Here is a 12,825-nt window from a genome sequence, read left to right as displayed (position 1 = left end):
AGAGAGCTGGCTGCCTGAAACAGCCTGTCTCCATTCAGTACAGGCAAGCAGAGAGCTGCTTTTGCTCAGCAGGATTTGAAGGGCATTGCTAAGAGAAGAGACAATGCTAGAGTTAACTGATTTCGTGTGAACTGAGGCTGTGTGTCCCAAAGATGAAGCATGTCATAGTTCCACATACCAGAGCTTCTCCTTCTGCCCTGCCTGAGCCAGCTGCAGTGCAGAGAAAGGTACCCCCCAGCCCTCAGAGACAGCCATTCATTTGCTTTCCTGCACTTGGAGTCAGGTAGGAAGGCTTCCAGAGGCACCATCTATCCACTACCCCTGCTGAAGGCACCACAAGCCACACGTGTCTCCTGCTGCTGGAGCCAGAGCCACAGGTGCTTCCCTGGGCACAGCCAAGTGGCTGCACAAGGCACCTGGGTTTGTATGCTTCGGAGAAGGGTTTAAAAACATGGCAGAAAAACACAGCTAAACACTTAGCAACAGAGAGCTTGAGACATTCTGCTGGCTTCCCTTGGCCTTCCCTGTCTGTGCTCAACAGATGAGCCTCAGCCCTTTGCACTTCTGAGTGTCCTGGTCTGAAGTGCTCAGCACTCCAGTTGTGCTCTTCAGTCTCTCTGTCCATGGCATGTGTGGATGTCTGCAGCCATTCTAGGCAAGGCCCTTTCCCCCTGCCTGGCTCTGTGAGCCCAGGCAGAGGAAGCAGAGCTTTGAACTGCAGCTGCAGGATGTTATGTGGGACAGAGTGAAACAGGTTAAGTTGCAGGATGGTCTCGGCAGATTAAACAAGGATCCGCAGGTCTGGGCTGGGAATCCTCTCTCACCTGCAGTGCTGAGGATGCTTTTCCCCCGGGGATATTGCAGTGATGTGGAAAGCTGCCAGAGCACCTCTGGTTACACACAGAGCAGGTGAACAGGATTGCAGCTGGCAAAAGCAGGCAGCAGTGCATTGCTTTGCTGCTGTACTCAGCTGGAGGCAGTGACTTTGCACAAAGCAGCGCTCACAGGGACACTCTTTGCTCATCCTGGCGAATCCTTGTGCCCTGCTTTTCCTGTGCCTGGGCTCTCAGTGAGCCCTGCAGCTGTGAGGCTGGAGGAGGGCAATCTGGGGTGGCTGCTGTGCTAATGCCAGAACACAACCACATGCTGTTATAACTCCTTCCCTGTCGTCTCCGGGGGCGTGGGTACAGCCCCCAAGCCTTTTGAAGTGAAATTGAGTAAAGGCTTCTTGTGTAGGAGCTGTGACAGTTCTTCCATTTCCATGCAACAACCCTTTCTGACCAGAGCAAATTGTGTGGCTTCACTGCAAGGAGGAATGAAAGACCTGCCAGGGCTGTCGTCCTGGGCACAACTCAGGCCTTAGCTGTTCTCTTCTGTTGGTGTGAGGCAGAGCTGTGATGATGGAAGCTGTGCTTAGGAACGTGAAGTGAGGCAGCTCAAGCAAAATGCCTGGTGGGCTCGTGTGGAATTACTGATAGGGAGAATAAGCTTTGTTTGGAGCACGCAGCTTGGTGGAAGATGATTCTCAGCTTTGAGTGGAGGCGTAGTTACTGTTATTGCAGGCTGAAATAAAAAGCCGAGTGTCCTCTCTGCTCAGTGTGCAGTCTCCACCCCAGCTGTTCCCGGTGCCGCGTCCCTGGCTGGGCTGCTGTACCGCCGAGGCTTTGCAGGGAGCCCTTGGGGAGTCCAATGTGTCTCCTGTTGTTCTGACATCGCTGCCTTCCCGCATCGCCTGGTGCTGCTCTTACCTGCGGCCACAGAGCAGCAGCCCGTGGGACGTTCACTCTGCAGCTAGAGGCTGTCAAGCAGAATCAGAGCTGGCCTCAGCCTCTAGCATCCCCTTTCACTTCTCAGGCACGGCAGGCAAGCTTCCAAACGTGGCAGTGAAAACAAATGCACCTCAGGTGGCAGACCTGGACCACTCTCACCCTGCGCCTTGCTGTGCCGGGGTGGGTGTGGGATGTGCAGATATTCTCTGATCATAATCTAGCTCCCTTTTCCCCCTGAGCAGCAGGATGGGTCTGTTTCAGACTTGCCTGGCAGTTTGTTGTGTTCAGTCAGCTCTCACAAGTCAGGCATTTCATTGCCCACGAACTGGAGTCATTCTGGGGTCTGCCAACGAGCTCTTGTCGTGCTCCCCATACATATGTGCTCACAGCTTGCTCCGAGCAGCCCCAAAACTCCTTAGTACAAAAGCAGATGTTGGTTTCAGCTAACCCTGGAAGAGGAAGGAATTACTTGAGCTTGGGGCAGATCCTTGTGATGGGAGGCAGTTGAGAAATCTGTGCACTCTTTCTGACCCTACCTCTTCCACTGAGTACCTTACTGTGAAGATCCTGGAGTGTCTTTGATCTTCTTGATAAGTGATCAAGAAACTCCACTGAATCCACAGCCTAAACTCCCTGAGCTTGTCCTTGTGCACACCCGACACTGAGCACTGCATGACAGGGAAGCACCTCACATCCCCTTCCTTTTCTCCAGCTCCACTCATCCATTTGTCCCCTTCCAACCATGGGCCTCCAGTGTGAGCTGGAGCCAGTGCTGTGGGGTGAGGACACCCACACAAATCAGTGCCCAGCTCTCCCTGCAGCTAACTCGAGAGACGAAGGTTTGGGCTTGGTGGTTTTCTTCTGTGCCATTAGAAAGGAGAACAGGATCCTTCTGAGGCTGCAGCACTGCAGTCAGTTATCCTGTCAAGAACAGGAATTACCTCTCAGCAGATGAATGCAGATGCTTCAAAAGATGGCTAAGGGAAGTGCTGAGAGAATTGACTTAATTGTAGTGGCCTTTTCTTGTTGTTCAACAAACAAACTCCTGCAGTTATTTCCCTTTGAAAGTGAGGTGTGCCTGAACTTTCTGAGGAGCAGTGGGGCCAGGGTGAAACAAAATCCTGTCCCCATGATGAGCAGTGTGAATTTCTCTTTGTGTAGGCAGGAATGGCTCCTTGCTTTGGTAGCTTTGATTCTGTTAAAGCAGGAGATGTACCTCAGAGCAGGCTTCATTCCTTAAAGCACTGCTCCCTCTTCATTGTTGTTATTTTTACCCACCCCTACTCTTTCCTTAATTCTCTTTGTTTTGTCCTGGCATTCCCAGACCTTGTCAGTAGTCCCTCCCCAGCCCTCCTGGAGCTCCCTTCAGACACTGCAAGGCCACTCCAAGGTCTCCTCCAAGCCTTCTCCTCTCCAGGCTGCACAGCCCCAACTCTCTCAGCCTGTGCTCAGAGCAGAGCTGCTGCAGCCCTCTCAGCATCTTGGTGGCCTCCTCTGCACTGGCTCCAACACTTCCACGTCCTGCTTGTGCTGGGGGCTGCAGAACTGCCCCCAGGACTGCAGGTGGGGTGTGAGGAGAGCAGAGCCAAGGGGCAGAATCCCCTCCCTTGCCCTGTGCCCACACTGCTCTTGCTGCAGCCAGCACAGGGTTGTGTCTGGGCTGCACTCACACTGCAGGCTCCTGTGGAGCTTTGCATCAGCCCAGACCCCCAGGGCCTGTTCCTCAGGGCTGCTCTCAGCCATTCCCCACCCAGCCTGGAGCTGTGCTTGGGATTGCACCCACCCAGGTGCAGCACCTCCTAAAGGATTCTGCTTTGGCAGAAGAGTTGCAGATTCATGATCCTGGGTATTTGTTGAGGAGCCAGAGTGCTCTGTGCATGGTGCACCAGGGCATGGGGCAGGAAGCTGTTGGTGCTTTAGAGAAGATGATGCTCTGCTCTTCATCCCTCAGTGCCTCAGTCCTGCTGCATCAGCTCCACACCCTTCTGCAGCAAGCAGATCAGCCAATGGACTGCCACAATGAGACTGAATTTGGGGTTTCTTTTTGAGGTTTCATATCTTGTCTTTATTCATGGGTTAACTACATCACACCCCATGCTTTCTGTTAAAGGACAGCCCATCCTTGCCTCTGCACAGTGAACAGCCTGGCTGTTAGTGCCCCGTGTTCATTTCAGAGCTGGTAATCTCAGATAGGCGAAAAAGCACCACCAATGCCCACACTTGGATGTGGGCAGTACAGTGTGGCAAGGGGCAGAGGCAGGACATGATCAACCCCTAGCAGACAGCTCTGCAGCCGTGCTCACAACCTGCTTCTGTGGTGCCTGTTTATTGACACTTAGAAAAGCAAAACAGACTTTTTATTCTTACTTTTATTTGTTGTATTAATTGTGTGTAATGGAATGAGATGGCTGTGGGTGAGGTGGAATAAGTCTTTCGTCTTGGATTTGTGTAGTCTTTGGGGTGACTTAGCTGAACTGTAGGAATTCTAAGTACAAAACCAGATACTGAGCCAGGAATTCATAGAGCAATAGCATCAGTCAGGGTTGGAAGGGACCACAAGGAGCAGCCAGTTCCAACCCCCTGCCATGCCCAGGGACACCCTACCCTAGAGCAGGCTGCACACAGCCTCAGCCAGCCTGGCCTCAAACACCTCCAGCCATGGGGCCTCAACCCCCTCCCTGGGCAACCCCTGCCAGCCTCTCACCACTCTCCTGCTCAACAACTTCCTCCTCACCTCCAGCCTCACTCTCCCCACCTCCACCTTTGCTCCATCCCCCCACTCCTGCCACTCCCTCACAAGCCTCAAAAGTCCCTCCCCAGCTTTTTTGTAGCCCCCTTCAGATGCTGGCAGGCCACAAGAAGGTCCCCTGGGAGCCTCCTCTGCTCCAGCCTGCCCAGCCCCAACTCTTTCAGGCTGTGCTCACAGCAGAGCTGCTGCAGCCTCTGAGCATCAATTATTGATAATGGTGTTAGTAATATTTAAAGCTAGAACTTTGCCAGCTGTGATGAAACCTCCACACCTGAGTGGTGAGGCTGTTAAATAGCAGTTAGCTCCACATTTGCTTGGGTGCTCCCTCCCTGGGTCGCATCCCGCCTAGAACTGGGGCACTTGGCTTTGTTTTCTGTGTCCTCCTGCAACCAAACAAAAGCATGCCCAAGTAGCTGGCTGCTACTCCAGCTTGTGCTTTCAATGGCTGCTACTCCAGCTTGTGCTTTCAGCAATCCTGAGTACTCTTCAGCAGGCTTTTGCAGTAGACTTTGAGGACTCTTAATAGTACTTTAGACCGTTTTTTTTCCCCCACAAATGCTCTTTTCTGGTGATTATCTTCACATCCAGTGATTGTTGAGCAGATTAAACTGATAGAGGGAGAGGTGCCGCTGTTATGCTTTTAACCTGATTGCATTCATTGGCACATCTCTAATGTGGCAATTTAATTTGGCAGTGGCTCTCTCAGCCTCTTTACCTGATCATTTGGTGCTACATACTGGGTGTCTATAGCTATATCTCTGTCTGTATTGTACTTCTGACCCCAGGAAGGCTGAAGAAGGTTCCTGAGCTGCTGATGCCTTAGGTGATGTTCTCACAGGGGGCTCCTACAGCCTCAACCACGCATTCCCTTTTAGTAGTTCTGGTAACCTCTCAGCACCAGGTAGTTTGTGCTGATAAAAGGGGCTCTTAGTAAGCAGGGTTATCTCTGGACTGAGAGGCTAGGAAATCAGTTTCCTTGAGGTTAATTTTAATCTCAGCCATGAGGACAGAATTCTGGGACTCTTAGTAGGAAGGGAAATGTGTCATGGTAGAAAACAACCAATGATGAGTAGAAGAAAAACTCAAGCACCAAAGGCTCTAACTGTATCAGTGCAGCATCAGAAGCTGCAGTCTGCTTCGATCAAATCTGGAATAGGATCTTACCATGAGGATCATTACCAACCACTGGGAACCATTGCTTCCTTCCAGGTTTTTATAGCAGCTGTTTCACAGGATAGAGTAGCTGCAGCCTGATGATTCTTTTAGGTTTTTAAGCACTTGTCTCGTGGCTTAGAACAGCAAAAGTCCTGCAGTGCTTCGCTATTTTAGTCATAGAATCCCAGAGGGGCTCAGGCTGCAAGGGAGCTCAGAGCTCAGCCCCTCCACCCTCCCCACCATGCCCAGGGACACCTCTCAGCTACACTCAGCTGCTCAAGGCCTCATCCAGCCTGGCCTGCAGCACCCCCAGCAAGGAGGCAGCCACAGCCTCCCTGGGCAGCCTGGGACACACTCTCAGCACCCTCACACTCAGCAACTCCTTCCTCAGCTCCACTCTCAGCCTGCTCTGCCTTCAGCTCCAAACCATTGCCCCTTGGGCTGTCTCTAGAGCCCCTGATGCAAAGTCCCTCTGCAGCCTTCCTGCAGGCTGCCTTCAGCTCTGGGCAGGCAGCTCTGAGGTGCCCCTGGAGCCTTCTCCCCTGCAGGCTGCACCCCCCCAGCTCCCTGAGGCTGTGCTCCACAGCAGAGCTGCTCCAGCCCCAGCAGCATCTTTGTGGCCTCCTCTGGACTTGCTCTGTGCCCCTCTACAGACACCTCCTAACTTTTTGGCTCAGTTTAACGGTTATGTTGTGGCAGAGTGGATGCTGAAAACACCACAAGAATGACTTGGTCAGACATACACAAACAGAGGACTGTACTTGGGTCAGTTTTAAACACACCCTAAAATGCCTGATGCAGAATGTGGATTTCGGTCTAACTTGATTGTAGCAGCAAGAGATGTTTGCATGTTTGAGAGAGAGCCTCGCAGGGCATCCCCCTGCTGGCCTGTTCTTGGTAAGCAGGAAAGGCTGCTTCACACTTTGAGGCCCAAGGTTGATTTGCATTGTTGGACTTAGGCTGGGGTGGCTGTTAGCAGAGCACCCCAAGCCCTTCACTGCTGCCTGCCATGGCTCCAAACCTTCCTGCACATTTCTCTCCTTTCTTTAGTGCTGGAGCACAGATACCCTTAAAGATCCAGCACTGTCACCTTGTAAGCCACTCCTGGCAGGTGATGGTGCCTGGGGCCAGTTCTCAAAAGGGCAAAGTAAAGTGCCTGGGCGACTGGAACAGTGCTTAATCTTTTCACTCCACCTTTCATGGCTGTGCATAGCAATCAGAACGGAGGAGAATCACCAAGTCACCTGCTCCTCAGATCAGAAGGTGATTGTGGCTTGGAGTAGATAGTAAGCAGCCACAGCACTGCCTGGTCAGAAAGAGCAAGTGTACGACCCTTTTACTGCTGCGAGACCTTGGTCCTCATCAGCACTGAGGTTTGACCCTGACGCAGAATGCTCTTGCTTCCCTGGGGGCGCCACAGCACCAGCTGCCTGGCTGCAGCCCCTGGCGTCATCCCTCACTGCATCTCCTCAGGAGCAGCTGGGAGTGGACCATCCAGACCATGCAGGTGAGCGATGCAGTGGCAGCCTCAGCGATGGAGTGGCAGCTTCAGCGATGGAGCAGCAGCCTCAGTGATGGAGATTCAGCCTCAGAGGTGGAGTGGCAGCCTCAGTGATGGAGATTCAGCCTCAGAGATGGAGTCTCAGCCTCAGTGGTGGAGTGGCAGCCTCAGAGATGGAGTGGCAGCCTCAGTGATGGAGATTCAGCCTCAGAGATGGAGTCTCAGCCTCAGTGGTGGAGTGGCAGCCTCAGAGATGGAGATTCAGCCTCAGCAGTGGTCCAAGCACCTCTCGGACTCAGCTCTGGGAAAGGAATTGCAGCATTCTCTTGAAGTTGTCCCTGTCACTGCCTTGGCAATGGAAAGCAAAGGCCTGCTCGGTCAGCAGCACTGCAGTGTGGCTTCCTCCGTGCATGTGGGCAGTGCAAACCTTTGGGAAGCTGACAGCTCTTCAGATCATTTGACAGAAATAGAGTTAGGTGCCTTGGGGTATTCGGAGTGCTCAGAGAGCCTGGGAAGAGCAGTGCTGGAGTTTCTGTGCAGCAAAGCATGTGACACGCTTGCTTCAGACTGGAATGTGACCCCAAGTCGGATTGCTGCCTCCCTGGGACTGTCTTACACAGGTGTGCTCTGCTCCTCGCCAGTACCTGAGGGCAGCAGCAGGACCCAAGAGGAGAATGCATTAATAAAAATAGGTTATTATGCAGCCTGCATAGCCCATAAATCTGCTGTCTGGATCACCAGCCACCAGCTGCTGAGAAAAGGGAGCCTTAGTTGTACCTTTCACCCAGTTCTGAGCCTGCCTAGCCCATGGGTTGTGTGTGAACAGATGGGTCACTCGAGCATCGTGGGGTCGGGAGGCAGCACACTGGAGCAAGGAAGCCAACACTCAAAGATCCTCTGGTGCCCCAGGCTGTGTCTTGGCATTCTGCATATCTCACAATGTGGTCATTGCCCACTTAGAAGTTTTACTCTGTTACCATTTCTAAAGCCAATGGGTTTGGGGTTGGCTGCTAATGAAATTGATAAAAGGCAGCTTCTAGCAGGAAACTGGAAAGGTAACAGCGACTGTGAGGCCTTGGAGCTGCTGGGCATGATGGAAAACCACTCTGATCCAGTGGACCTGGCTGTGTTTCTCAGCTGGTAACTGCTCTGTCACCCTTGCCTGGACCTGGCTGTGTTTCTCAGGTGTTGATTGCTTTGTCACCCTTGCCCTCAACTCCTCTCATCTCTTTATCCTTCTGCAATGCCTTTTCATGCAGAAGTGCCTTTTGCCAAAGCCAGCTGCTTTGCTGAGGTATGTTCCCACAGTGGATGCTTACCAGGCGTAGCAAGATCCAGCTCAGTTGTGTTCACAGCTGCAGGCTGTAGCAGAGCTCCTATTTAATGCTGCTCACGATGCTACAGCCTCCCTCCGTTTGAAGCCTGGCGTGTGCGGGCTCTTCCTCTTCCATCCCCGGTTGCAGCCTGTGTTCCCCCCACCTTTACCACCTGCTTGAGTGAGCTCAAGAGAGCAGGACCTGTGTGAGAGATGCTCTGATCTGAAGGGGCAGCCTGCTTGGCAGGGTTGGTTTCTCTGGCCATGTGGCACAGGTAACACAATAGAAGTTGATTGTGTGAAAGATTGGTGTAGCTTCAGCGATGGTTCTCCTCCAGGCAATAACAGTGTTTGTCTCATACCTCCAATTCCCTGAGATGTTTAAGGAGCAATAAAAAAGGAAAGGAACACAGTAAAAGCAGGTATTTCATCTCACCTGCTTGAGAAACCCTCTAAAAGAGGAGACAGATCAAAAGTCATAGAATCATAGAACCAAGCAGGCTGGAAGAGAGCTCCAAGCTCATCCAGCCCAACCTAGCACCCTCGCCAGTCACCCAGACCATGGCACTAAGTGCCTCAGCCAGGCTTAGGCTTCAACACCTCCAGGCACAGCCACTCCACCACCTCCCTGGGCAGCCCATTCCAATGCCAATCACTCTCTCTGCCAACAACTTCCTCCTAACATCCAGTCTAGACCTGCCCTGGCACAGCTTCAGGCTGTGTCCCCTTCTGTTTCTGCTTGTCTGGCAGCAGAGCCCAACCCCACCTGGCTACAGCCTCGCTTCAGGGATTTGTAGAGAGCAATGAGGTCTGCCCTGAGCCTCCTCCAGGCTAAAAGTAATGTCTGCCAGAACACAGCCAAGTCTGCTTTGTCTCTAAAATGAAGGGCATTCAGCAAGTCCTGTTTCTGTAGTGTGAAGGAAATGATCACATGAAAATCAAATGCATTTCAGATCACAACCAAGCATGTGGCTGTCCCATGTGTGATTTGTATGAGGGAAGCTGCAGTAGCCAGTGTCATCTTCAGAGAATGAGTGCTTCCAGGGCACAGGCAAAACAAGGGAGAGAAGGCCAGGCAGAGATCTTTTCTCTTTAAGGAGAGAAGAGCAACAAGCTGCCCCAGAAATTCATCACAGGCATTGGCCAGGTCCTTAGTTCAGTAGTTCAAGGTCTGTGCAGTTTATGTGAAAGAAGAGATTCAGTCTGGGATGGCAAAGCAGGATTTCATCCCCGTTGAGCACCAACACTAGGAGCATTTTCCGTAGTGCTTGAGACAGTGACACCGAGAGTAGTGCCATCAGTGTTCTGGTACGAGCCTGCAGCCCTGGGGATTGCAGCTGGGCAGCCTGCAGGGGGCCCACAAGAGTGCTGGGGGACTTCGACAAGGGCTTGCAGTGGCAGGGTGAAGGGCAGTGGACTGAAGCTTGAGGAGCACAGGTTAAGACTGCAGACTGGGGAGAAATTGGTGACGGTGGGGGAGGGGAGACACTGGAACAGGCTGCCCAGGGCAGTTGTGCCTGCCCCCTCCCTGGAGGTGGTGCAGGCCAGACTGAGGTTTTGAGCCACCTGGGCTGGTAGGAGTTACAGAGCCATGGAATGGTTTAGTTTGGAAGGGCCCTCCAGGATCATCCATAGGCAGGGACACCTCCCACTAGAACAGGCCGGGGGCACTGGGAGAGAAGTTGGTACTTGTGTGCAGCTGAGGACTGTGGCACCGTTCTGCGCGGGCTCAGCTTGCTCTGCTCCGTGCGCTCCGGGCAGGGCTCGGGGGGCAGCGCTCAGGGGCAGCTGTGCTCGGCTCGGGGGGCAGCGCTCGGGGGCTGGGCTCGGCTCGGGGGGCAGCGCTCAGGGGCAGCTGTGCGCTCGGGGGGCAGCTGTGCTGGGCTCGGGGGGCAGCGCTCAGGGGCAGCTGTGCTCGGCTCGGGAGGCAGCGCTCGGGGGGCAGCTGTGCTGGGCTCAGGGGGCAGAGCTCAGGGGCAGCTGTGCTCGGCTCGGGGGGCAGCGCTCGGGGGGCAGCTGTGCTGGGCTCAGGGGGCAGAGCTCAGGGGCAGCTGTGCTCGGCTCGGGGGCAGCGCTCGGGGGGCAGCTGTGCTGGGCTCAGGGGGCAGCGCTCGGGGGGCAGCGCTCGGGGGGCAGCTGTGCTGGGCTCAGGGGGCAGCGCTCGGGGGGCAGCTGTGCTCGCTCCGCGTCCAGCCTGGGCGGTCTCTGCAGTGAGGCAGCAGCCAGGCGCGGCCGCTGCGGTGCGCGGCTCCAGCCGGGCTCGGCTGCCCTCTGCTCTCCGGCTCCAGCCGGGCTCGGCTGCCCTCTGCTCTCCGGCTCCAGCCGGGCTCGGCTGCCCTCTGCTCTCCGGCTCCAGCCGGGCTCGGCTGCCCTCTGCTCGGAGCGGCGCTCGCCGCACGTCTCTCCACTCTGCGGCCTCCGGCGGCTGCAGGACTATTGATTTTCTTGTTGCTCCGCTTGTTTTGATTCCCTGGAACAACAGTTTGCCCACCCTGGTTCGGGGCTGTCTCTCCTGGGACTCCGTGCTGCCTCCATGCTGCTGCAGCTCAGGCTGAGCACTTTGGAAGGTCGCTTCTGCCTTATCGATTTCCTGCCCGAATCCATTTTGCTAAGCAAACTGACAGAGGAAGTGGGGCTTGAGCTCATCTCACAGGCACAGCGCCCGAGCCCTACCCCCTTTCCAGAACAGCAAAGCTTTATCATCTGTGAAACAGGTTTCTGTTAGACCTGGCTGACCTGTGAGGTTGGAGAAGCTCAGCTCTGCGGGGCAGGATGGAGTAAACAACTGTGCCAGGTGCCTTTGCCTTGCTTGCTGTGTCCTTGCAGGGCAAATCCTCTCCTTTGGGCATCCTCTCAGATGCCAGCCACAACATACTCTCAGGTCCCTCCCGGTGCCTCAGAACAGCCCTTTCTCCCTCTCCTCAGGGAGACCTGCTTTGCCTTTTGCTTTGGGGATTTTGATTTGCTTTGGTTGTGTTTGGCTGGGTTTGCTTTTGTGTGTGTTGTTGGGGGTGTTGGCTGCTTGGTTGGGTTGGGGCTGGGGTTGGTTGGGTTTGTTTTCAATGAGCGAGAGGCAGAGCAATTCCCAATCAGTGCCCAGTTACCCAGGGCCCAATGCTGCCTGTCCTGGGCTGCCCTCAGTCCTGTGCTTTCAGGACAGCAGTGGCTGGCAGAGGCAATAGTTCCCTTGCAAGGAGTGCTTGTCCTAGGGGTGCCTCCTTGCAGCACCTTTGCAGCCATGGAACGCTCCCGTGGCAGGTGACTGCAGTGGTGATGGAGCCTTTCTTCTACTCTTGTGGAGCCATGCAGACAAAAAACAGCCCTTGGTGGGGCAGGGGGTGCCAATGCTGCCCTCTCCAGTGGGCTTACCTCGAAGGAGGTGGTGTGCTTTAGTCACTTAGGCTTACCAGGGTGTAGCTTTTGTCCAGAGGAAGGCAGGTGAGCTTTACTAGAGTGTGCCCTGAGTACTCATGCCAGGTGAATCAGAAGGAAAGCACAGAATCTCAGAACGGTAGAGGCTGGAAGAGACCTTGAAAGGTCATCAAGTCCACCCCACCAGGGCAGGATTACCTTTACCAGATCACACTGCCCCTTTTCCTCCCACTTGCCCCATTTTCCCCCTTCCCTCCCCCAAACCCACAGCACCTGGGCTCTGTTGAAGTCTCCTCCCACCCCAGGTGTGACCACTTTGCCCTCCCTGCCCACTCTCCTTTATAATCAGCCCCAGCAAAGACAGAAGCCCCAAGTTTGCTGAACTGGGCAGAGGGATCCTCCTCTTGTCATCACTGGTGAGTCCCCATGGTGCACACTGGGTGATTGGGAGTGGGATCTAAAGGCCGGGGGGCCTGGTGGCCCCCCGGTTAGAGTGACCATAAGGCTTGTTTCTATCTAACATCACCTGTGGGTGCTGGCTGGGTCTCCTTACTTAAGCTGAGCTCCTCTCTGTTTAAGCTGCTGCTTTCTGCTCACTTGTAAAGCTGTGGAAAAGGCAGGACTAAATTCAGAACCATCCAGGTTGGCAAAGCCCCTCAGGATCATCAAGTCCAGTCTATAACCCTACTCTGCAAGATTCACCTTAAACCATATCATGCAGAAAGTAGAATAGAAACAAACCAAGCAGGTTGGCAGAGAGCTCCAAGCTCACCCAGCCCTGCCCAACCAACCAGACCATGGCACTAAGTGCCCCAGCCAGGCTTGGCTTCAACACCTACAGCCACTCCACCACCTCCCTGAGCAGCCCATTCCAATGCCAATCACTCTCTCTGCCAGGAACTTCCTCCTCACATCCAGCCTAGACCTCCCAATGGCTTCTGTTGTCTTTGAGTCAGGTTATCCA

The 12,825-nt window shown here is 54.2% G+C and overlaps 1 protein-coding gene across 8 annotated transcripts in view; it reads left to right on the top strand.

Annotated features, from left to right (window-relative positions):
• Positions 1 to 12,825, top strand: part of SGCZ (sarcoglycan zeta) — a 165,021-nt gene that overhangs the window by 70,951 nt on the left and 81,245 nt on the right. For 2 of the 8 annotated variants that reach the window (XM_064149347.1, XM_064149342.1), the window contains exon 1: positions 12,242 to 12,277. The exons of 5 other annotated variants lie outside the window; for them this stretch is intronic. The gene's annotated coding sequence lies outside the window, so the exon portion shown is untranslated. Of the gene's footprint in view, positions 1 to 12,241; positions 12,278 to 12,825 lie in introns of those variants that run through there. One more of the 8 variants, XM_064149343.1, reaches the window with a different exon arrangement.

Source organism: Pogoniulus pusillus, chromosome 9, assembly GCF_015220805.1.
Source record: "Pogoniulus pusillus isolate bPogPus1 chromosome 9, bPogPus1.pri, whole genome shotgun sequence".
Lineage (NCBI taxonomy): Eukaryota > Metazoa > Chordata > Aves > Piciformes > Lybiidae > Pogoniulus > Pogoniulus pusillus.
Note: the sequence above shows the minus strand (reverse complement) of the source record. Positions and strands in the feature narration are given on the sequence as shown.